The following is a 26,784-nucleotide window of genomic DNA, read 5'->3' as shown; positions in this document are numbered from 1 at the left end:
TCTATAAAAAAAATACGAGCAAGTTTAGGTACCCTTAGGCTCTATATGCAGATGCATGCATTCTATTCAACCTAACCTAACTTAATCCGGGGTCACACTGATACTGTAAATTTTAAAACAACTTTAAAACTAAAAACTTTGATCTTTAAAACCAAAAGCTTTGATACCAATCGAATTGTCACGACCCGGTACTCCCCTCGAGCTCGTAACAACTGTCGCGGTGTCCCGGTAGACACTCATTGCTCGAAATGTCAACCCGAAACCCCGCAAGGCTTTATTATCAGTTTCTCTGTTCCCTTGTGAGCAACCATTGTCAAATATCGTGTTCTAAAAGATTTTAAGCTGTTTCCCACTTAAAACAAATAAAATATTAATTTTCGTCTCACAGGGATATTTTGGTCATTTTTCTCAAAAATTTTGAAACTGGCTAAAATGTAATATACAAGTACAAAAGACATAATTCATAATCAAAATGAGTTTAAAAGTCTAAAATCTTCATTTAAAACAAAATTATGGTTGTTTGAATATAATAAGAAAATAAAAGAAATATTAAGTAAAATATTCTATTTTCTTATAAAACAATATTTATAGAGTTATACGTAAATAATTTTTGTAGCGTAAAAGCTAAATAAATTTATACATGCTGAAATACAGTAAGCCAAAATATTTAATTTAATTTACAATAACAAGAGGGCCCCCGAATAAACAAAAGTAAAGAGGACTGTGAACCTACGGTTTAGAAAATGCAGATCCCACTGTAGTCCTCGATGAGATCAGCTATCTACAGTCTATACTGAACCTGAAATGGGTGAAAAGGACGGTGATGAGATTATAAAATCCCAATGAGTAAACAGACATCATCATAAACATCTAGAGTTGAGTACATTGAGATAATAAAGTAAATCATCATAAACTGGGTTATAGCATTAGAACACATTTCGTTCAAAACACGTAAAGAGGCTTATGAATCTCATAAAAACTATGCTTGTGCCATAAATCCATTCTCGGGGACACCTTGGCCGAGGCATCCTACCGAGACCGCCAAGGCTATTAAAATTCACATTTCACATAAATCATGTTTTTGTTTTGAAAACATAGCCGTTCCTTGGCGTTGGCTGAGCTCCCCCTCACGTGGTGGTTTAGCGTGAAGTGAACCCTAAGCTTTACCCCAGGAGATACCCTAAGTGCCTCTCCGTTCGAGGTAAGAATATAATGGGGTTTACCGTGGCCCTCTAATAGGCTGGTCCACAGAAACCCCCTACTACAGTGATTAATTAATATATAATCCACCATACAATAAAACTCAATAACATGATATGGCAACTTTTGTAATTCACATTTCAAAACAATTGCCAACTAGCCAATCATGCCTAATTTAACATAAGCCAATCAATTTAAACAATCGAATTGCAACAATTCACAGTCTCTGTGTACTCTATTTTTCAAAATCATTATTAATTCCAAAACCGTTTACAAATTAATTTCATTGAAACACATTTATTCATAAAACATGAAAATTTACCTTTTTAAATTCCTTTTTCCATAGAATTCATGAAATCATCTAAAAATCCACCCTAGATAATTAAAATGACAGTAAGTTTACTTATAATGTCTAGAGTGCAGACTTTCAAAGTACTCTGTCTACTAGTCCTCGGATGCAATTTCCTTGCCTTTATCGGAGGACTCACCACCTTGACACAGTACAAAATCAAGAAATTTACCAAATTGGTATTAAATCGAAATTAAACTAATTTAGACTACCAATGCATGATATGGAATGCAAAAATGCACTGGTAACTATCTAAACCCCGTATTGGCCTAATTTGTCTTATCACCCGATTAAATTCCTAATGCGTCCGTTTAAACTCCAAATTAATTTTTTTCAGTCTCTATACCACAATTGCACCCAAATTGACTCAATGTCCCTCAGTATGGTGCAAATTATCAATCCCAATAGCAAATTACGAAAATACCCCTAGTGGGTAAAAATTCGTATTTTTGCTCCGAAAATTCCCATTATTTTTCTAGGCTCATAATTCATCATTCCTTAGCCAATTCTCCTAGAATAAAAATCAAACTCATCCTCATTCACTACATGGTAAATTCGGCCATTAATGGTTGGGGGAGAAAATAAATTCTTTTCTTGTTGTTTTGTTTCTAAATATGCTAAACTAACTAAAAACACTAACATAAATTAAAATCAAATAAATCCAACAACTTTCTCTCTCCTAACCCATTTTGATCAGCCAACAATTTATCATAAAAACATGTAACTTAAGCATGGAAAATGAAGAGAAATGCTTAAGAAAAATAGATTTCAAGCTCAAGTTGAAAAATCTTACCTTTTTCACTTGTTTTCCTTGATTTTCCACACTTTTTCTCTTGAAATTCCTCACCTAGGGTTTGTTTTTCCTTTCTTTCCCTCTCTACCTTGCTTGGCTGAATATTTGAAGAATAATGGGCTGATTTATGCTGATTTTTAAGTTAAATAATAAAATATCTTAAGCTTGACACATGGCATTTTCTAATTGGTCTATTTTTAAAATTTTAAAAATTTAAACATTTTATCTCCACCACATGATTAGTCAAAGGTCAAAAATCAGAATAAAGGAAGACCATGTGCTGGAAAAAATATCCTGGTGGTGGAAAATTACAAATCTTCCCATGGAGTGGCAAAATTACCTTTTTACCCCTATACTCCAAATTATACCAAAATTAAAATTTTTCACTTCTAAACCTCAAATCATACTCCAATAAGTCAAATGGGGCCAAAAAAATCTTTTTTAAAATTCCCATTTTGTCCCCAAGTGGCAAATGACCATTTTGCCCCTAGATAGTGAAAATTTCGATTTGACTCCAAATTGATCCTCAAACTCCGAATTACCATTTTGAGTCATCTTTGGACTATGATACTCTTAATCTCACCTTAAAATTCCTATTTGATCTAGTTCGAGGATTCAATCAACTTTGTTGTACCTCTAGGTACAATACCGACTTTTGTAAATTTTTCAGGACTCTCCTAGCATGCAATCATGCTATCATCACATGTATGTAATGACTAGTATTTTATAAGGTCGGGCTTTACAGGAACACCGATGCTCCCTTAGGGAGCCCCATATCAAGTTCCCCATCTTGGGAGTTTTTTTTAATTAATAAAAAAAATAAATTTATATAATAGTAATTTTAAAAATTAATCAAGGGTAAAATTATCTTTTTACCCTTACCACATCAGCAAGTTGATAGAAATACTAATAATTGACTAACAATTGGACCTATGAGTCTAGTAGAAAATATTTTTTTTGGGAAGGGGTGTCCATTTTGAAAACTAATGGACCTTTGAGTAATTTCGATTAAAATTTAAGAGAGTAAGAGTATTTTACCCAAATATATATATATATATATTTGTTTGAGCTTTTTATAGTTCCTAGATTGGTTAAGTGTTTGGGGTGAATTTGAACTTAAATATATCTTTTATCATACCTTGACCCTAGCCTTACATTATAAGCTTAATAAAGACCTATTGATCCTTGAATAAGTGTTCTTCTATATTAGTGGAGAAAGAAATGAAAAACAAATTTATTGGATTCTAGTACTAACCTATACTTAGACTCGGCATAAAGTATTCCAAATTGCATGATATTCTTTATAAGAGATGATTCACACATATAGGAAGTTTGTTCAAGAGTAAGTTTTCATTTGAATTGATGTATGAATTTGAAAATTATCTGTATTTTACCTTAAGTTAGAATTACGAGATAAGTTTTGAGGAAAAAATGAAAAATCATGACTTGGTGAATGTTTATCTCTTGAAATATTTTTTCTTTATTTTCTTTGTTTTCTTTCCTTTTGCTCAAGCACTAGCAAAAGCTTAAGTCTAAAGGTATGATAATTCTATTTTATAGAATTATTTTAATCTCATTTTGTTCTTAATTATTAGCTAAATCCTTAAGTTTTAATAATAATTCAATTATTTTTAGTTGTTTTTATAATTAGTTTATTTTTAGTCAATTATTTTAACTTTATGTTTATTCACTTTAATTGGGCTATTATTTATTAGTTTTTATACTTTTGTAGGATTTAAGGGAATAGGCCTTAATTTTGGAAAGTAAGGTGTTTGAAGGATCTAGAATTCTACTTGCATATACTTTAGTGTTTTGACCATAACTCACACTCCATACATCCAAATGATGCGATTCTTACACCATTGGAAATCTAAGAGACAAGCTACAACTTTCCTGAAGATGACTTTGCCTAGTTCTGCATCGAAGATAGAGAAAATCATATCGGAAGATGACTAGATGTAATGCTACAGAAATGGCAATTTTAAGGATTGATGTTTGAGCCTCATTACACTTTTGAGCCCAAAAGTTAGAGTCAGTAGGTTAACTTAGGAATTTTAAGTTGAGATTGTTAGAATAAATAGGATAGTTTTTAGAGAAATTAAGGTAGACAACTCTTAGAGATTCAAGAAGTCGAAAGTTGAGGTAGAAACTCGGAAAACAAGGCTGCAAATAATTGTTTTGTTTTCTTCCTTCGTTTTTATTTTTCTTGTTACTCTCAATGGTTGAAATTATATATTGTTATTTGTCTTTGCAATTATGAGTAGCTAATTTTATTTTTCTACAATTGCAATTGAACTCACATGTAATCTAAATTTTTAATCTTTTTTTTACTTATCTTTAATGGGATTTGAATTATTTATTCCAATTTGTTCTTAATGTTTTTTAATTGATTGGCCACCAATGAAATTGATCTAGGAACCTAACAAACTTGGGAAAGGGAGTTTAAAAACTAAAATTGGGATAGCATGTTATCATATTAATTGATTTGTATATAGGATAGGGATATACCTATATGCAATAGGTAGCTAGAATTATAGCTTGAACTTAATGAGTCTATTTACTTTCAATTCACATAAGGATATAGTGTTTTGATTAAAATAGATGTTTTTATAAGACAAGTTGGGAGCCCCTTATAAATAATTGAAGACTCTAAATTAGCAATTAAACATATTGAAATAAGTTAAGGAATAAAGGTAAGATTTAGATGAAGTGTGAAGGATATTGTAATCCTAGGCTTGTTTGATTTGATTTTTACTCAAGTTATTATTATTTTGATTTTTCTTTTTTGTTTAAATTTTGGGCAATTAGTTTTAGGTAATTAATTAATTTTGATTGTTTGAATAAGATTAAATTGTTCTAATTTTAGTACTCAGTAAAATTTTAGATCAATTCTCTGTGGGATCGATACTCTACTTACCATTATACTATCTTTTTTATACGTATATTTCCGTAGGTAGAAATTTAACTAACCAAAGCCAACTTTGGAAAAGATGTTTATGCAACACATGGCAAATATGGATGTGGTCATTTGTCACGACCTGGTACTCCCCTCGAGCCCGTGACAACCGCCGCGGTGTCCCGGTAGACACTTATTGCCCGGAATGTCAACCCGAAACCCCGCAAGGCTTTACTATCAGTTTCTCTGTTCCCTTGTGAGCAACCATTGTCAAATATCGTGTTCTAAAATATTTTAAGCTGTTTCCAACTTTAAACAAATAAAATATTAATTTTTCGTCTCACAAGGGTATTTTGATCATTTTTCTCAAAAATTTTAAAACTGGCTAAAACGTAATATACAAGTACAAAACACACAATTCATATTCAAAATGAGTTTAAAAGTCTAAAATCTTCATTTAAAACGAAATTATGGTTATTTGAATACAATAAGAAAATAAAAGAAATATTAAGTAAAATATTCTATTTTCTTATAAAACAATATTTATAGAGTTATACGTGAATAATTTTTATAACGTAAAAGCTAAATAAATTTATACATACTTAAATACAGTAAGCCAAAATATTTAATTTAATTTACAATAACAAGAGTGCCCCCGAATAAACAAAAGTAAAGAGGACTTTGAACCTACGGTTTGGAAAATGCAGATCCCACTGTAATCCTCGATGAGATCAGCTATCTACAGTCTATACTGAACCTGAAATGGGTGGAAAGGAGGGTGGTGAGATTATAAAATCTCAATGAGTAAACAAACATCATCCTAAACATCTAGAGTTGAGTACATGGAGACAATAAAGTAAATCATCATAAACTGGGTTATAGCATTAGAACACATTTTGTTCAAAACACGTAAAGAGGCTTATGAATCTCATAAAAATCTAGGCTTGTGCCATAAATCCATTCTCGGGGACACCTTGGCCGAGGCATCCTACCGAGACCGCCAAGGCTATTAAAATTCACATTTCACATAAATCATGTTTTTGTTTTGAAAACATAGCCGTTCCTTGGCGTTGGCTGAGTTCCCCCTCACGTGGTGGTTTAGCGTGAAGTGAACCCTAAACTTTACCCCAGGAGATACCCTACGCGCCTCTCCGTTCGAGGTAAGAATATAATGGGGTTTACCGTGCCCCTCTAAAAGGCTGGTCCACAGAAACCCCCTACTGCAGTGATTAATTAATATATAATCCACCATATAATAAAACTCAATAACATGATATGGCAATTTTGTAATTCGTAGTTTTTCAAGGTAACCAAACAATTCGCATTTCAATACAATTGCCAACTAGCCAATCATGCTCGATTTATCATAAGCCAGTTAATTTAAACAATCAAATTGCCACAATTAACAGTCTCCCTGTACTCTATTTTTCAAAATCACTATTAATTTCAAAACAATTTATAATTTAATTTCATTGAAACTCATTTATTCATAAAACATGAAAATTTATCTTTTTAAATTCCTTTTTCCATAGAATTCATGAAAGCATTTAAAAACCACCCTAGATAATTAAAATGACAGTAAGTTTACTCACAATGTCTAGAATGCGGACTTTCGAAGCACTCTGTCTACTGGTCCTCGGATGCAATTTCCTTGCCTTTATCGGAGGACTCACCACCTTGACACAGTACAAAATCGAGAGTTTTACCAAGTTGGTACTAAATCAAAATTAAACTAATTTAGACTACCAATGCATGATATGGAATGCAAAAATGCACTGGTAACTATCTAAACCCGGTATTGGCCTAATTCGTCTTATCACCCGATTAAATTCCTAACGGATCCGTTTAAACTCCAATTTAATTCTTTTCAGTTTCTATACCTCAATTGCACCCAAATTAACTTAATGTCCCTCAGTGTGGTGCAAATTATCAGTCCCAACAGCAAATTACGAAAATACCCCTAGTGGGTAAAAATTCGTATTTTTGCTCCGAAAATTCCCATTATTTTTCTAGGCTCATAATTCATCATTCCTTAACCAATTCTCCTAGAATAAAATCAAACTCATCCTCACTCACTACATGGTAAATTCAGCCATTAATGGTTAGGGGAGAAAATAAATTCTTTTCTTGTTGTTTTGTTTCTAAATATGCTAAACTAACTAAAAACACTAACATAAATTAAAATCAAATAAATCCAACAACTTTCTCTCTCCTAACCCATTTTTCCAGAATTTAATTCATCATGAAAACATGTAATTTAATCATGGAAAATAAAGAGAAATGCTTGGGAATAAGAAAACTCAAGCTTAATAGAAAAAACTCACCTTTTTCACTTAATTTCCTTGAAAATTCACACTTTTTCTTTGATTTTCTCTCTCTAGGGTTTTGTTTTTGTTTTCTCTCTCTTCTTGCTGGTTTGGCCGGCCATGGGGTGGAAGATGGGCTGATTTTGTGCCTTTTAAAAAGGAAAATAATAAATTAATAAAGGCATGACACATGGCATCATGTCATTGGCCCGTTTTTAAAATTTTAAAAATTTAAACATTTTATCTCCACCACATGTTTAGTCAAGGGTCAAAGATGAAGACAAGGAAGACCATGTGCTGGAAAAAATATCCTGGTGGTGGAAAATTACAATTTTGCCCCTGAGATGGCAAAATTACCATTTTACCCCTATACTCCAAATTATACCGAAATTAAAATTTTTCACTTCTAAACCTCAAATCATACTTCAATAAGTCAAATTATACTCTAATAAGTCAAATGGGATCAAAAAAAATCTTTTCTAAAATTCCCATTTTGTCCCCAGGTGGCAAATGACCATTTTGCCCCTAGTTAGTGAAAATTCCGATTTGACTCCAAATTGATCCTCAAACTCCAAATTACCATTTTAAGTCATCCATAAACTGTGAAACTCTTAATCTCACCTTAAAATTCCTATTTGATCTAGTTCGAGGATTAAATAAACTTTATTGTACCTCTAGGTACAACACCGACTTTTGTAAATTTTTCGAGACTCTCCTAGCATGCAATCATGCTATCATCACATGTATGTCATGAATAGTATTTTATAAGGTCGGGCTTTACAGCACTACCCCCCTTAAAATAAAATTTTGACCTCAAAATCTCACTTACCTGATTCGAATAAAAGATGTGGATATTGGTTTCTCATCTGGCTCTCGACTTCCCACGTCATCTCCTCCATTCGAGCATTCTTCCACAATACTTTCACCATTGGAATGCTCTTGTTCCTTAGCACTCGATCCTTTCGATCTAGAATACGTACAGGCTGCACCTCGAACTTCAAATCCTCATGCAACTCAATGGGAGGTGTCTCTAAAATGTGAGAGGGATCGGGAACATACTTTTTCAACATCGAGACATGGAAGACATTATGAATTCGATCTAACTCTGGGGGTAATTCAAGTCTGTAAGCCACTGGCCCAATCCTTTCAATGATACGAAAAGGTCCAATGTATCTTGGATTGAGCTTTCCCCTCTTCGCGAATCGAATCACACCTTTCATCATCCAATAAATACCACAAATTATCATAATAGTATAATCAAATAAGATTTAATACTTGGAAATGTCAAATTATTACCTTTCCAAGGAGAAACCTTAAGAAAAACTTTATCGTCGACTTCAAACTCCAAATCTTTCCTTCGTTTATCCGAATAATTCTTCTGCCTATCTTGAGCTGTCTTTAATCGCTCTCGGATAACTTTGACCTTATCGTTTGTCAAATCAATCAATTCCACATTCACCAATTTCCTCTCACCTACTTCATCCCAACAGAGCGGAGTTCGGCATTTCCTTCCATACAAAGCCTCGTATGGTGCCATCCCAATACTAGACTGAAAACTGTTATTATAAGCAAACTCCACCAATGGCAAGTGTCTGTCCCAACTCCCGATAAAGTCAATGACACAAGCCCGTAACATATCCTCCAAGGTCTGAATAGTTCTCTCAGATTGACCATCTGTCTGTGGATGAAAGGCAGTACTAAATCTCAATTTAGTTCCAAGAGCTTCCTGAAATTTCGGCCAAAATCGAGAAGTAAATCGAGGGTCTCGATCTGACACAATAGAAACTGGGACTCCGTGTAATCTCACAATCTCATCTATATAAAGTCTTGCCAGCCTCTCAATAGAATACGTGCTATGGATAGCCAAGAAATGGGCGGACTTAGTCAATCTATCCACAATCACCCAAATAGCATCCTTCCCACTTTGTGTCCGCGGCAAACCCAATACAAAGTCCATAGTCACATGTTCCCACTTCCATTCAGGAATCGGTAAAGGTTGAAGAGTACCTGACGGTTTTTGATGCTCCGCCTTGATCTGTTGGCATGTGAGACATTTCGTTACAAACTCTGCTATGTCTCGTTTCATACCCGGCCACCAATAACTTTCTTTAATAGTCCGATACATCTTGGTGCTTCCGGGATGTAAAGCGTAGGCGGAAGAATGAGCTTCCTCCAAAATAGCTCGTCTCAACTGATCATCCTTAGGAACACAAATTCGGTCTCTAAGCATGAAAGTACCATCATCGCTGAGTCTAAACTCACTAGCTTCTCCATCTTGCAGCTTTTGAACTTCCTGTTTCAACCAATCATCAGATTTCTGCAATTCTCTTATCTGATTCAACAATGAAGGTCTCACGACGAAACTAGCAAGTAGGGTTCCATCCTCACCATTATTCAACTGGATCCCTAGAGATTTCATCTCAAGTAACATCGAAAAATAAGAACTCCGAAGTGTTGCTAACGACGATGAGGATTTACGACTTAAAGCATCCGCTACAACATTTGCTTTTCCCGGATGATAATCAATCACTAAGTCATAATCCTTAATCAACTCCAACCATCGTCTCTGTCTCAAGTTAAGCTCTTTCTGGGTGAGCAAATACTTCAAACTTTTATGATCAGAAAAAATCCGACAACGCTCACCATATAAATAATGTCTCCAAATCTTCAATGCGAATACTACTGCTGCTAACTCCAAGTCATGAGTAGGGTAATTCGTCTCGTGCTTCTTCAACTGTCGGGAAGCATAAGCTATTACTTTCTCATCCTGCATCAACACACACCCTAATCCTAACTTAGATGCATCGCTGTATACCACAAATTCTTTTCCACTAACAGGAAGTGTTAAAACGGGAGCGGAGGTTAACCGGTTCTTTAGCTCCTGAAATCGATTCTCACAAACATCATCCCACTCATACTTAACTCCTTTACGAGTCAAACGAGTCAAAGGAGCTGCTATCAAAGAAAATCCCTGAACAAATCTCCGGTAATAACCGGCTAAGCCAAGGAAACTACGAATCTCAGTTACCGTTCTCGGTTGCTCCCATTGCAAGATTGCCTCAATCTTCTTGGGATCGACATAAATTCCAGCTCCGGACACCACATGTCCCAAGAAAACCACTTCCTTCAACCAGAATTCACATTTAGAGAACTTGGCATAGAGTTGTCTCTCGCGCAAAGTTTGCAACACAATGCGCAAATGGGCAGCATGTTCATCATCATTCTTCGAATAAACCAAGATGTCATCGATGAATACTATCACAAACTTATCCAAGTATGGATGGAACACCCTGTTCATAAGATCCATAAAAACTGCCGGGGCATTAGTCAAACCAAACGGCATCACCAGAAACTCATAATGCCCATAACGCGTCCTGAAGGCAGTCTTAGGTACATCCTGCTCCTTAATCCTCAACTGATAGTACCCAGATCTCAAATCAATCTTAGAGAATACCATAGCACCTCGTAATTGATCAAAAAGATCATCTATCCGGGGTAAAGGGTATTTATTCTTGATGGTCACTCGGTTCAGCTGACGGTAATCAATACACAATCGAAGAGTGCCATCTTTCTTCTTTACAAATAGGACTGGTGCTCTCCAAGGAGAAATGCTAGGGCGAATGAAACCTTTATCCACCAAATCTTGCAACTGGGCTTTCAGTTCCTTCAACTCTACTGGAGCCATTCTATATGGAGGAATAGAAATAGGTGCGGTACCCGAAAGTAAATCAATAGGGAACTCAAGCTCTCGATTAGGAGGTATTCCCGGTAAATCATCAGGAAATACATCAGGAAACTCATTTACTATTGGGACATCCTCTAACTTAGGTTCCCCCTTTGAAGTATCGATCACGTATGCCAAATAAGTCGGATACCCTTTTTGCACTAATTTTGAAGCTTTGATGGCCGAGATTACACAAGATGGTAATACTCGACGTTCCCCTACAAACACAATCTCTGCTCCCTCCGAATTCCGAAGAACGACTTCTTTTCGGAAACAATCCACGTTCGCCCGATGTACAGTTAACCAGTCCATACCTAATATTAAATCAAAATCCAAGATCTCTAGAGGAATTAAGTCACCCCTAAATTCTTCCTCACCTACCCTTACCCCACAGTCTCTATAACAAGTATTTCTAATCAACTGTTCTCCTAGAGGGGTATGCACTACAATTTCTTCCTCTAATGGTGATAGGTTTCTATCAGTAATTGATGCAAATGTCGTACTCACATAAGATCTATCTGAGCCAGAATCTATCAAAACATAAGCATCTTTATCAAATAAAGACATAGTACCTGTCACTGCTCCAGGTCGGACTCGTGCCTCATCTTCTGTCACAGCAAAAACTCTTGTCGCGGTACGAGTCTGTGGTCTCGAAGGTGGATGTGACGGGGTATTACTCTCCACACCAGACCGTATGGCTACTCCCTGTCTCTGTGGTAACCCAAAAGAATCTCTCCTCTGTATATCTGTGCGAGCTGGTGGAGATGATGCAGCTACAGTGGCTCGTCCTAACTGTGGGCAATTACTCCTAATGTGACCCGTCTGTCCACATTGGAAACATCTTGTTGGCCCTCTACATAGCCCACTATGATAATTCCCACAATTTCTGCATCTATCAAAACCTCCGAGACTCTTCCCAGAACCAGTCATAGCAGATCTGCTAAACCTCGAAGGTCTCTGCTGTGATGGTGGAAATGGAGGTCGAGGAGATGTCACGGAAACAGAAGTAGTGCTCCCTGAAGTCGCTGAGTCCTTGCCTCTTTTTACTGGCTGACTAGAAGACATACCAGGATTCCTCCTTTTTGCAAACTCAGTCCGAATCCTTCTATTCTCTGTTGCGAGCTTCTCAGCCCGTAAAGCCATCTGTACCACCTCCTTATGTGGCTCCCTACCAATCACTGTCATTCGCTCTCTGATCTCATTACGGAGCCCTTCCTCGAAATAACTGGCCTGATCCTGCTCAGATTTCACCAGATCCGGCACATATAACATCAACTCGTTAAAACGAGTCTCGTACTCCTCTACAGTTAGATTTCCCTGTTTCAAACTCAGAAATTCTCTCTTCTTTTCTTTTTGATGGAAATAAGTGAAATACTGACCATCGAATTCCCTGAGAAAATCGGACCATGTCTGAGGAGTAGCGGAACGGGACTTCACCGAATTCCACCAAGTACGAGCCCTCTTCTCTAATAATCTCGTAGCCACCATCAGCTTCATGTCATCATCTAATCCCATATCAGAAAGAGTCTCGGACACCTGATTAATCCAATCCTTTGCCACAGTGGCATCCAACTCACCAGTGAAAGATACACAACCCAATTGCCTAGCCTCCTTCAGCTTCTTGGAAATGGATACATCCTGTATTGGTGGTGGAACTAAATGAGTAGCTAGAGGCACTACAGGTGGAACTTGACCAGTCTGAGCTTGACCAGCCATTGCTGCAAAGAAAGCTGCCAATGCCTGTGTTGCCTCAGTAGGCATGGCGGGAATACCAGTAGGTGGCTGAGGAGATGGAGGATGTGGAGGACTATCGGCCTGCTCAGCAGCAGGTGCTGCCCGAATGGTAGATGCAGCTGATTCCTCCTCTACTATATCTGGCTGATGACGTTGGGAACGACCTCTTCCCCTCCCAACCGATCTAGTGAGAGGTGGGCGTCCGCGTCGAGGAGGCATTATAATCTATAAAAAAATACGAGCAAGTTTAGGTAACCTTAGGCTCTATATGCAAATGCATGCATTCTATTCAACCTAACCTAACTTAACTTAATCCGGGGCCACACTGATATTGTAAATATTTAAAACAACTTTAAAACTAAAAACTTTGATCTTGAAAACCAAAAGCTCTGATACCAATCGAATTGTCACGACCCGGTACTCCCCTCGAGCCCGTGACAACCGCCGCGGTGTCCCGGTAGACACTTATTGCCCGGAATGTCAACCCGAAACCCCGCAAGGCTTTACTATCAGTTTCTCTGTTCCCTTGTGAGCAACCATTGTCAAATATCGTGTTCTAAAATATTTTAAGCTGTTTCCAACTTTAAACAAATAAAATATTAATTTTTCGTCTCACAAGGGTATTTTGATCATTTTTCTCAAAAATTTTAAAACTAGCTAAAACGTAATATACAAGTACAAAACACACAATTCATATTCAAAATGAGTTTAAAAGTCTAAAATCTTCATTTAAAACGAAATTATGGTTATTTGAATATAATAAGAAAATAAAAGAAATATTAAGTAAAATATTCTATTTTCTTATAAAACAATATTTATAGAGTTATACGTGAATAATTTTTATAACGTAAAAGCTAAATAAATTTATACATACTTAAATACAGTAAGCCAAAATATTTAATTTAATTTACAATAACAAGAGTGCCCCCGAATAAACAAAAGTAAAGAGGACTTTGAACCTACGGTTTGGAAAATGCAGATCCCACTGTAATCCTCGATGAGATCAGCTATCTACAGTCTATACTGAACCTGAAATGGGTGGAAAGGAGGGTGGTGAGATTATAAAATCTCAATGAGTAAACAAACATCATCCTAAACATCTAGAGTTGAGTACATGGAGACAATAAAGTAAATCATCATAAACTGGGTTATAGCATTAGAACACATTTTGTTCAAAACACGTAAAGAGGCTTATGAATCTCATAAAAATCTAGGCTTGTGCCATAAATCCATTCTCGGGGACACCTTGGCCGAGGCATCCTACCGAGACCGCCAAGGCTATTAAAATTCACATTTCACATAAATCATGTTTTTGTTTTGAAAACATAGCCGTTCCTTGGCGTTGGCTGAGTTCCCCCTCACGTGGTGGTTTAGCGTGAAGTGAACCCTAAACTTTACCCCAGGAGATACCCTACGCGCCTCTCCGTTCGAGGTAAGAATATAATGGGGTTTACCGTGCCCCTCTAAAAGGCTGGTCCACAGAAACCCCCTACTGCAGTGATTAATTAATATATAATCCACCATATAATAAAACTCAATAACATGATATGGCAATTTTGTAATTCGTAGTTTTTCAAGGTAACCAAACAATTCGCATTTCAATACAATTGCCAACTAGCCAATCATGCTCGATTTATCATAAGCCAGTTAATTTAAACAATCAAATTGCCACAATTAACAGTCTCCCTGTACTCTATTTTTCAAAATCACTATTAATTTCAAAACAATTTATAATTTAATTTCATTGAAACTCATTTATTCATAAAACATGAAAATTTATCTTTTTAAATTCCTTTTTCCATAGAATTCATGAAAGCATTTAAAAACCACCCTAGATAATTAAAATGACAGTAAGTTTACTCACAATGTCTAGAATGCGGACTTTCGAAGCACTCTGTCTACTGGTCCTCGGATGCAATTTCCTTGCCTTTATCGGAGGACTCACCACCTTGACACAGTACAAAATCGAGAGTTTTACCAAGTTGGTACTAAATCAAAATTAAACTAATTTAGACTACCAATGCATGATATGGAATGCAAAAATGCACTGGTAACTATCTAAACCCGGTATTGGCCTAATTCGTCTTATCACCCGATTAAATTCCTAACGGATCCGTTTAAACTCCAATTTAATTCTTTTCAGTTTCTATACCTCAATTGCACCCAAATTAACTTAATGTCCCTCAGTGTGGTGCAAATTATCAGTCCCAACAGCAAATTACGAAAATACCCCTAGTGGGTAAAAATTCGTATTTTTGCTCCGAAAATTCCCATTATTTTTCTAGGCTCATAATTCATCATTCCTTAACCAATTCTCCTAGAATAAAATCAAACTCATCCTCACTCACTACATGGTAAATTCAGCCATTAATGGTTGGGGGAGAAAATAAATTCTTTTCTTGTTGTTTTGTTTCTAAATATGCTAAACTAACTAAAAACACTAACATAAATTAAAATCAAATAAATCCAACAACTTTCTCTCTCCTAACCCATTTTTCCAGAATTTAATTCATCATGAAAACATGTAATTTAATCATGGAAAATAAAGAGAAATGCTTGGGAATAAGAAAACTCAAGCTTAATAGAAAAAACTCACCTTTTTCACTTAATTTCCTTGAAAATTCACACTTTTTCTTTGATTTTCTCTCTCTAGGGTTTTGTTTTTGTTTTCTCTCTCTTCTTGCTGGTTTGGCCGGCCATGGGGTGGAAGATGGGCTGATTTTGTGCCTTTTAAAAAGGAAAATAATAAATTAATAAAGGCATGACACATGGCATCATGTCATTGGCCCGTTTTTAAAATTTTAAAAATTTAAACATTTTATCTCCACCACATGTTTAGTCAAGGGTCAAAGATGAAGACAAGGAAGACCATGTGCTGGAAAAAATATCCTGGTGGTGGAAAATTACAATTTTGCCCCTGAGATGGCAAAATTACCATTTTACCCCTATACTCCAAATTATACCGAAATTAAAATTTTTCACTTCTAAACCTCAAATCATACTTCAATAAGTCAAATTATACTCTAATAAGTCAAATGGGATCAAAAAAAATCTTTTCTAAAATTCCCATTTTGTCCCCAGGTGGCAAATGACCATTTTGCCCCTAGTTAGTGAAAATTCCGATTTGACTCCAAATTGATCCTCAAACTCCAAATTACCATTTTAAGTCATCCATAAACTGTGAAACTCTTAATCTCACCTTAAAATTCCTATTTGATCTAGTTCGAGGATTAAATAAACTTTGTTGTACCTCTAGGTACAACACCGACTTTTGTAAATTTTTCGAGACTCTCCTAGCATGCAATCATGCTATCATCACATGTATGTCATGAATAGTATTTTATAAGGTCGGGCTTTACATCATTTATAGTAATGAAGCTTAATGAGAAATATTGAGACACATGTGAGTCAACTTATTAATGACGTCAACAATAGACTTCAGGAAACTTTACCAAGTGGCACTGAGCCTAATCATAGAAGAAAAGAATATGGTAAGCATCTTGATGAGGTAAATGGCAAGAATGTGGAGATAAAGTAGATCAAGGAAATGTTGGAGTAGGATCTTAGTAGATTGATGTGATTGTGTAAAGCATGCATTTCAAAAAATTTCTTTTATAAAGAAAGCAAGCAATCCAATTACACAAGTGGAAATACTCATCATTCTTATTGCAAGTAACATAATTACATCCTAAAAAAAGTAAGAATCTATTAAGTAAGAAAAAACATACTTTTTATTTTGAGATTATTATCTTTGGACGCCACCAAACCAATGAATGATTTCTCAACCAAACAAATTTACCACTTATTCTTCAAGAATGCTTTCAACTTGAACCTTAAGTGGACGCAGTGTGAAATGCTAGACTATAAGATGGCAACCGATTTTGTCTCTCTCTTCTTCCTAAATATTAATGGCTATTTTCTTTCAAAATAATTCAGCCAAGAATAGGAGAGAGGAAGAAAGATATGGCAAAGTTTGGAGGAGGAGAAGTGAAGTGACGATTGAAACTTTTTCAAGAAAAAAGTACGTACCTTTCTTTTCTTCCAATCTCTTTTCTTTTTTATTAAAACTCTTGCCTCAAAGATTTAATCAAAATCAAATACCTTTGAATCAATCTTAACCATCCATTGAGAGTTATGGAAGCATCAAACATGCTCCATAATTCTCAAAATTAAAATTAAAGAATAAATAATTTAATTCTTTTAGTATCATTTAGGGTTATTGATAAAATAAAACTCTTTATTGAATAATAACTCTTAATTTATTATTATCCATCTTTATTTAAAAAGAATTAATAATAAATGAAAGAGTGATAGTCAAGCATGGCCTCTCATTTCATCAATATGGATGTCTAAATTCATTTTACAAGAATCTTCCTAGCATTATCTTAATTTAAAACAACTCTTGTCTTTAATTAAGACAAAAATATTTTATCTTGTCTAAATTGAGACTAATATGTTTTCTTGTCTAGATTAATACAAAAAATATTTTTCTTGTCTTAAATTAAGACAAACATATTTTCTTGTCTAAATTAAGACGAAACATATTTTCTTGTCTAAATTAAAACAAATATACTAAAGATGCCATTTTTGTACATAATTTAATTAATCAAATTAAATCATGCATTGCAGCTTAAACAAGTTGAATTCTATGAAGCTAAGTGGGGAATCTATTTGGACATAAATATTCTAAGCTCCAATAAACTTAGAAATATTCTTAATCTCATTAAAAATAATTCAAGCTTATTAACCTTAAAATCACTCCACCACAGATTCATGGTTGCACTATTAGATTAACTATAATTGCAAGAAATAATTCAATACTTGATATTAATTATTAGTTGTCTAGTTGCAAACCTTATATTGTGAACCCTCATAACCATCCAATGACAAAAGGTGAAATTATCGTTTTACCCTTTAGGTCAATTTTGTCCCTTGGTCTCAAATTGCATCCAATTAGTGATTCAATACTTTAGATCTAGTCTTTTAAGTATCTATGTAAAACCCGACCCTATAAACACATGTCATGACATACATGCACTGAGTAGCATGTTATCACGCTAGGAAAGTTCCTAAGAATATACGAAACCCAATATTGTACCTAACGGTACACTTAAGTTGATTTAACCTCGAACTAATTCAAATAGGAATCGTAGGATGAAATTTAATATTTTACAGTCCAAAAATGACTAAAAATGATTGTTCGGAGTTCGAGGGTTCATTTGGGGAAAAATTGAAAATTTTGATGTTCAAGGGCAAAATCGTCATTTTGCCACCTAAGATAACAATTTGATCATGGAGTGAAATTTTGATCAAGATTAACTATTTGGAGTATAATTTAATGATAGGAAGTGAAAAATTTCAATTTCGGCAATTTTCAAAACATAGGGGCAAAACGGTAATTTTGTCACCCCGGGGTAAAAACCATAATTTTCACTACCCAAAACTTGTCAAAATTATAGGATTTATTTATTTTTGGTATGAATAACTATGGTATTTCAAGTGGTGAAAAATAGAAGTTTAATGGATGAAATTTTAAAAACGGGCCAATGGGAAAGTGACACTAGCACTTTTTAATAATTTAATATTATTTTAATGAAAAGTCAGCCCATTTAAACCCCATATTAAGTGATGGCCGGCCATAAGGAGACAACAAGAGAGAAAATAGAGAGGAAAGGAAGAAAAGAGAAAAACCAAAGGAAAACTAGAAAATTTAAAGGGAAAATCGCGTTTTTCGTCTGTTTATGCGTCTAACGATAAGATTTTTTGACTTTAGCTTGATTTCTACCTTTCCTATGCCTTTATTGCCATTTAGCATGCTTGAGGAGAGAGATCAAAAATTGAAACCAAGGGCTGGCCGAATTTCAAGCGGAGAGATTTTGAATTTTTTAGGTTTTGATTTTTAGTTAAATTGATAGTTTTAGTTAGTTAAATGTGTATAGAAATCAAATTGGGCAAGAAAGCATGAAATTTTCACAATACCCACCCTTGGCCGAATATGCATTGATGTACAATGATGATGAACTGATTTTTGTTCTAAGAGAAATGAAGAGAAAATGATGAAAAATGGTTAAATGTGATAGCAAAACAAAGTGAAAAATTAACCGAGTAAATGTCCCATTTTTTACCGAATTTTCCAAGGAGGAAAGTGAGCTGATTTTGGTGATTTTAGAAGGTTATTGGCTGATATTTAATGGTTAGAAATGTTGGAGAGAAAATGAGACAATTTAGAGCTAAAATGGAGCGCGTTAGCAATTTATCGGGTAAAGTGCCAAAAATAAGTTAATACCACGTTTAAGCCGTTTTAGGCTATTGCATTTCATACCATGCATTAGTATAGAATTTAAGTCAATTATATAGTGATTTAACATCAATGTGGTGAATTGGGTAAATTTTGCAATGTGTTTAGGAGGAGAGCCTTCCGATGAAGGCAAGGAAGTCGTACCCGACGAATAGTGATCAGGGCACCTAAAAAGCAATTAGTTTGTACAAATGGTGAGTAAACCTATTATTATTATAAATTATCTAGAGTTTATTTTTAAATGCTCTTCATGGATTTTATGAAACGAAAATGAGATTAAAATGAGATTTTTTATATTTTAGAAATAAATGTAACAAATAAAAATATATTGTGTTGATTATGAAATTGAGTAATTGGAGGCTGCCAATTATTTTGAAATATATATTTTCCTATGAATGGCTTATGATATATGAGTATATGTGGCTATATGTTATAATTGCATTGGGAATTTATGTAAGCTGTCTTTTACTATGCAGGGTGGGTAAATAAATAAAAGCCACGTTATACTGTTGAAATTTTATTAAAATTGGTGGGTTTAGTCACTGCAGTGACAGGTTTTCGTGGACTGCCTATTAGAGGGGCACGGTAAACCCGGTTATATAGTTACTCCGATTGTAGAGGCGAGGAGGGTAACTCTCGGGGTAGTGTTAGAGCTCACTTCACGTCGAACCCCCACTGAATGTGTAACTTGGTCAACGCCAAGGAACGGCTTGTTTTCAAAACTAACATGTGTTTGACATGTAAATATCTTAACAACCTTGGCGGACTCGGTTAGATGCCTCGGCCAAGGTATCCCCAAGGATTAGTTTTGGCTTGAGCCTTGTTTTTAATAAAATTTATAAGCCTTAACAACTGTTTTGGTAAATTACAAATATTTTATGGTTTAAGAAATAAATTGAAAACCTTATGAAATGGTTTGTAATTTGTTGTTTAAACTTGCCTCCATTTTACTCGCCTTTAGATATTTATGATAATGTATGTTTACTCATTGAGATTACAAAATCTCACCCACCTCCTTTCCAAATATTTCAACCCTGTGGTAGCTTGTAGATACCTGATTTTGTGGAGGATTCCAGTTGACCCCTCTATCATATAGATAGTAGGTTACTATCACTAACACTTGGTGTATTTATGGGCCACTTGTCATTGTAATTATTATTGTACATTATAACTTTGTAAATTATTGTATGTATGAATTTATTTTACTTCTAAGTTACAAAAGATTACTTACACATGTTTCTATAAATATTGTTTTATATAAAAATGCTATATTTTTGTCTTTTGATTTACTTGAGCCGAAAACGACTGAAAATTGTTTAAAACTGATATGTAAGCCTTACGGCGTTTCGATTGGTATTCCGGGTAATGAGTATCAATCGAAACGTTGCGACGGTTGTCATGGGCCCGAGGAGGTTCCGAGTCGTGACAATCTAGATGTGATGAGTAACTAATTCATCAATCCACTGGGCCCAAATTAATAACCAATCTTCCTAAAAACACTAAAAGTGATGTTAATGCTATGAACTCCATTATTTGGATATATGTTCTCAGATGTTCATCTCGATTATAATCTCAAAATACGAAGTCTAGATCAACACTTATGATGATCATGCTCATGGCAAATCAAAGATTTTAAGGAGATTAAACATAGGTCCACTATCCATTAGGATTACGGTTCTACTATAAGCAAATGCATAAGTGTGAAATCAAAATTTAAGTAACGGTTAAACTTAAATTTGATTCTCACATGATTCCAGTCCATGTTATAGTGTCATACTCATAATCCACCATTTCAATGATTTGAGACTCATCATTCCCTTGAAGTGAATCACATTCATTTCATTGGAAGTAATCTAGACACTATAGCCTTAACACAATAAAGTGACCAGCTTTATTATATGGCTATGAACAATTTTTAGGTTCAATTAAAATACATGTCTCCTATGTATGACTCTTCTTACAAATGTATTTTAATATCTCAATAGAATCATGGTACCTTAATAACTAGATAATGAATGCTTACTTAAAACAAACTCTTCGTCTTATTATCAAAATGTACTTTCATTACAAATTTAATGAAATTAAGCATGAGAATATACTTGCTTTCCAAGGAACCATATTCTCAAACTTCTTAACAGGAAATACTTCAAGCAATCAAGTTCGAGATGAAAAAATAAAGCAAAAGGAGGAAGTGTATACAACACCACAAGTTAAGACATATGTGCCTCCCATTCCCTTTTTGGATACAATTAATGAGTTACCTAAGGAGGCTGTTGATATGAAAAATCCAAAAAAACTCCTTTAAGCTTGTTTGGTACTAGATGCAACGACAAAAGACAAGAATAAAGAACTCACAAATGTTACACATGTTTTGAAGGTTATACCAAAAGTGCAATTATTTCAGAAAAACTCAATTTGAGAAGTTGGGTATAAGTCAACCTATTCCACCACCTTGGATTGAGCAAGTACTAAATCTTGAGTTAAAACCACTATAACCTCATCTTAGAAAAAGGCTACTTTCACACCTCAGGCTTTTTCCATGTAAACTCAAACCTCCTTAAATGGTGAATGAAGACCTCCGTCAAAGTCAAACTAGTGACTACAAAGAAGCACTTTTTTGGAGGCAACCCAAGCTTTCAAAACTCATATGTTATCTTTTTAATTATTTTTATTTTATTTTATTTTTTTATTTTCAGTGAAAAAAAGGCCTACCACAAGCATTGGTGTAAATGAATATGAGGAGGAAGATTAAAGCTTCTTCAATTCATCCAACCACTAGGGGAGTATTCTTTACCTTTCTTTTATTTTTTTCAAATATTGAAGACTATGTTTAGTTTAAGTTTGGAGGGTGAATTTATTTTTCTGCGAATGGATATTCTGTGGAAACTTAAAATTTTATTTTATTTGCATGCTTATTTAGATTTTAAGTAATTAGGATTAGTTTATCATTTACTTTTTATGCTTCCTTGAAAATTTCTAGATCTAGAGAAAAATAGTGCCAAAATTTTCAATAATTTCCTTATCCAATTATGAGAATTTAGTTATCTTCTGTCTTTAGCTCTTGGTGAATATGGATATTGTTTGATTAATGTTAAATCTTTTGTTTAATATCATTATTAGGATGTGATTTCTACATATATTGAGCACTTTATCTTTTACTTTGCATTATTATGCATATCTAGAGATTGTTTAGATTGATATAAATTTTATATTATGTTAAGAATTCTAGAATTTGTTTGCTTCTCTCTCAAGGCGAAATCTTAAACAATACTTAGTTAGAGAGATGATTTATGCCATTTTTGGACCATTTTAGCTTTTCAAGCTAACCTTATTAAATCTTTATCCCTAGTATACCCTTTTAAGCCTAATTCCCCTTTCTTTGTTAACCACATAATAAAGGAGCCTAGCCTTTAAATAAAATTTCCAATTTGGCAACCCTTACTTTTAAGCATGTATATCATTTCAGGAAATGCATTAAGCTAAATGTGAAAAAAGGTAGAAAAAGGTGAAGTTGTTGACAAAAAAAAATTACCCCTTTACCTATAATAAAAAGAAATAAGTCTGGAGATGTGAAATTGTGATTAAAAAAAATAAGAAGAAGAAGAATAAAGTGTTAAACAAAAGAAAAGTTCAAAATGAAAAAAAAAAAGGTGTATGTGGAGAATGAGAATAGAGCTATTTATAGGTCCTAGTATGATTGTGTGTTTAGGGTGAATTGAGCCAAATTATTATCCTCTATCCTACCTTCACCTTAGCCATACATTACAAGCTTAATAAATATCTATTGATCCTTAACTTAGTATTCATCTACATTAGTGGAAAGAGAGAAGAAACACAAACCTATGGAGTTCTAGCACTAATTTAAAATTGTGCAATAACATAAACTCATTCGAATAAGTATGATGTTTTTTGTAAAAGATTTCACACACACACACACACAAATCCATTCAAGAATGAGCTCGTAATTGAATTGAAATATGAACTTGAATGATCTGGATGTTTATAGATATATTTTTGAGAAAATTATCAATATCATTGATTTGGCACTATTTGTCTCTAGTTAGTTTGTTTATTTATGTTGATTTCATCATTTAAATTGCTTTCGCTTTTGTTTCATTTTTTTTATGTTTTGCTTGAAGACTGGCCAAATTTTAAGTTTGGATGTGTGATAACTCTGTGATATAGAGTTTTTTTGTCTTAATTTTAGCTATTAAGTTGCTAGGTTCTTTAGTTTTAGCATAGATTTTAGTTGTTTTTAGTTATTAATTTAATTATAGTTAATTATGTTGGGTCAATTGAATTTAGATTATTTTAGGCTAAGTTAAATGTTAAATTGCTTAAGAAAAGCTACTATTAATTAAATTGTGCTTTTGAATGTGTGCTTTGAAAGACTTTTAATTGGACTAGGAAAGTGCATTCTAAGTGCAGACTTCCTCTACACATGTTTTGGTTTTTAGAGTATATCTCCCACTATACAAAAGTCCAAATGACATGATTGTTAAACCATTAAAAAGCTAAGAGGCAGAGCTACAACTTTCATGTTTACCACTTTGCCCAGTTCTGCTCAGCAGAAGGATAAAAATGCACTACAAATCAATGTCGCGGCACCTTAAGATTGCAAAGATGCCTTTTAGAAGACCAGAGCTCAAATTAAGACTGAAATTATGTCTATGAACCCTATAAATACATCTTTACGAAGTCAAATTGAAGGGGAAGCTAGAGGAAATCAGTTTTAGGTTGTTTTGGACGGAGATTAGCCACTAAAAACTTAAGTAGAAAAATAAGATCAACCATGGAAGATTGAAGATCACCAATCTCTAGTTTTCTTTCTCTCTCTATTTTTCTTATTTCTTTTGTTTGAGATGGGTAAACTCCATTGATTTTTGTTCTTTATTTTCATCATGAGTAGTTAATTTCTTTTATCTAGGATTGCAATCGAACTCACATATAGTTTAAATTTTTAATCTCTTTTTTGCTTATTTTCAGTGGAATTGAATTGTTTATTCCAATTTGTTCTTAATTTTTTTAATTGCTTAATCACCAATTAAATTGATCAGGAAACTTAAGCATAACTTGAGAAAAGGAGTTTAGTGTAGGATAAGGTTTGAATGGCATATGCTTATATTTATTTGCTTCGATGAATAAATTGATTTGTGTATAGGATAGAGATATACCTATATGCCATATGTAGCCAGTATTAGAGCTTTAACTTAATGAGTCTATTTTAATTTCAATACATATAATGATATAGTGTTTTGATTAAAATATATTTTTATAAGAGTTTCGAGAGAACCTTATAAATAATTAAGGACTTTAAGTTAGCAATTCAACACATTGAAATAAGTTAAAAGAGAAAGGTACGATTTAGATAAAGTGTGAAGAATATTGTAATCTTAGGCTTGTTTGAGTTTATTTTTATCCAATTTTATTACTGCTTTGATTTTTTTAGTTTAAATTCTTGTTAATTAGATTTAGTTAACTTATAATATATTTAGTTCCTTGCTTTTGTTTGTTTGAATAAGACTGAATTGTATTAATTCTAGTAATTAGTGAAATCTTAGATCAATTCTTTATGGGGTCAACACTCTACTTGTCATTATATTATCTACTCGAGACATATACTTACGTGAGTAAAAAATTAGACAGTAGCTAGCTAGGGTCCTTAATTTAACTAAGCTCCACTAAAACATCTTTATAAGTTTCCAATTGTCCAAATGTTCATTTCCAACACAAAGGGGTGGATCCATTCAACAACAAAATCAAAGGGGTTGAACAAGATTAAATCATTGTCATCAACTTAATCCATCATCTTGAAGTATCGTGGTCTCATCCAAGAAAATCATTTCTCATTTCAAAGATTCAAAATCATCAATTCGTTCAAACAATCATAGACAAATATTTCAGTTTTAAGATATCAAAACGTTCAAAGTGCTTGTTCCTCATGCACAAAACTAAATACGTAATAGACATATTTAAATAGCAAATATAGCCTACATCAAAACATACTTAAAACCATCTTTCACATCACAAATCATCGAAACATGTTTTAATGCAAGGTTGTAGAATAAGCAAGCTTAATTATATCAAAAAAATTAAAAACATTGTATCTACCCATCTTGCTAAAGTGTGTCTTTCCTCATAGCACCTTTCGTTGGTAGCTCTACTTCTCCAAGATCTCAAACTTCTTCAACAACACTTATCACAAAGTTTCCATCGTAAATACCTTGTTCTTTAATAATGTCTTAGACTAATAACCATTTATCCTTCCATAAGCATTCTTCGTTAAATCCTTAATCTAAAATCAACAGCTAAATCTAACTTTAACCAAGTGATTAAACTACTATTAGTTAGAATTGAGAGCAACTTTACCTTGGTGAGCTTGATAGTTCCAAAACTAATTAAAAACCTAAGTTTTTATGAGAAAAATGAATTTCTTGGAATCCATAAGTTCAGAAAATTAAAACCATGAGTTTAGATGTTTGGAATAAGAAAACCTTACCTCCAAAAGTCCTTATATTCAAAATCTGAGCTTGAGAATATTTAAAATACTTGAAATCCTTCAGGTTTAATATGGATGAGAGTAAAGAGAAAAAAGAGAAGAGGGTGGTTGGGTTTTGTTGAAAAACACGTTTTTAGCCAAATGGGGAAAAGTCTAAGGTTTTAAGGCTCCTAAATGAGTGCGAAAAGTTTGAAATACCCTTATTTTTTTTCAAATCTACGACTAATCTATTGATAGATTTTGTTCTGTGTTGAATCTATCAATACATTTTCATCATATATTGATAGATGTTCATCATAAACCTTTTCTAGGCTTCGTCAATCAATACATGATGAACATGTATTGATAGATTTTGTCCAAAATGCATTTTGAAAGTTTAAAATACCTCTTTTTGGCCCTTTAATGGTCCAAACTTTCAAATGAACATATTTGGTTATTAAAACATACACGTTCTAAGTTATAGTGGTCTATAAATCATGTTCAAAAACATCAAATTAAGAGCTCACCAAGTTAAGTTACAAATCTAACCTTAAGTAAAAAGTGAGGTTTAACATCGATTATGATATGTTAGCATGCAACATTATCATCAATTATGATATGTTAGCATACCGCGTTAGTGCCACGTTACATAGAAATTTTGACTAAGTTAATTATTAGTTATAAAAGCTTATTTAACTCAAAATAAAAGTATAAGAGATTATTTGGCTCAAAACAAAAGTATAATGATTTGATTGAATGTAATAAAAGTATAAAGACTTATTTAAATTTTTTAAAATAATTTTAGGAATTTTTTAAAATTTTGTACCAATTAAATTTACTCGTTAATTTAGTGTCATTAAAAGTAAGATGTTTCATACGATATTTATGTTGAGCCATTAATCAGTTTGATTTGAAAGGCTTTTCATTTCAAGCCTCTAAGGTTTTTGGTTGTAGTTTAAGTTATAGGACTTTACTTTCTTGAATAATCAAGATTGTGGGGACATTG

General features: G+C 33.6%; 2 long non-coding RNA genes across 2 annotated transcripts; both read right to left on the bottom strand.

Moving 5' to 3' along the window:
• Positions 1 to 614: 614 nt before the first annotated feature.
• On the bottom strand, positions 615 to 25,918 carry LOC148761728 (uncharacterized). Its single transcript, XR_016027590.1, has 3 exons — positions 25,800 to 25,918; positions 2,343 to 2,439; positions 615 to 799 (listed from the first exon to the last, which is right to left on the bottom strand). It is a non-coding gene; the product is annotated as an uncharacterized LOC148761728 (long non-coding RNA).
• On the bottom strand, positions 13,838 to 15,701 carry LOC148761729 (uncharacterized). The gene is made up of 3 exons (XR_016027589.1): positions 15,599 to 15,701; positions 14,867 to 14,950; positions 13,838 to 14,031 (listed from the first exon to the last, which is right to left on the bottom strand). It is a non-coding gene; the product is annotated as an uncharacterized LOC148761729 (long non-coding RNA).
• Positions 25,919 to 26,784: the final 866 nt, after the last annotated feature.

The sequence above is a fragment of the Theobroma cacao genome, chromosome 7 (assembly GCF_053813885.1).
Source record: "Theobroma cacao isolate CCN51 chromosome 7, ASM5381388v1, whole genome shotgun sequence".
NCBI lineage: Eukaryota > Viridiplantae > Streptophyta > Magnoliopsida > Malvales > Malvaceae > Theobroma > Theobroma cacao.
The sequence above is the reverse complement of the archived record's forward strand: the minus strand, read 5'-3'. Positions and strand labels throughout refer to the sequence as shown.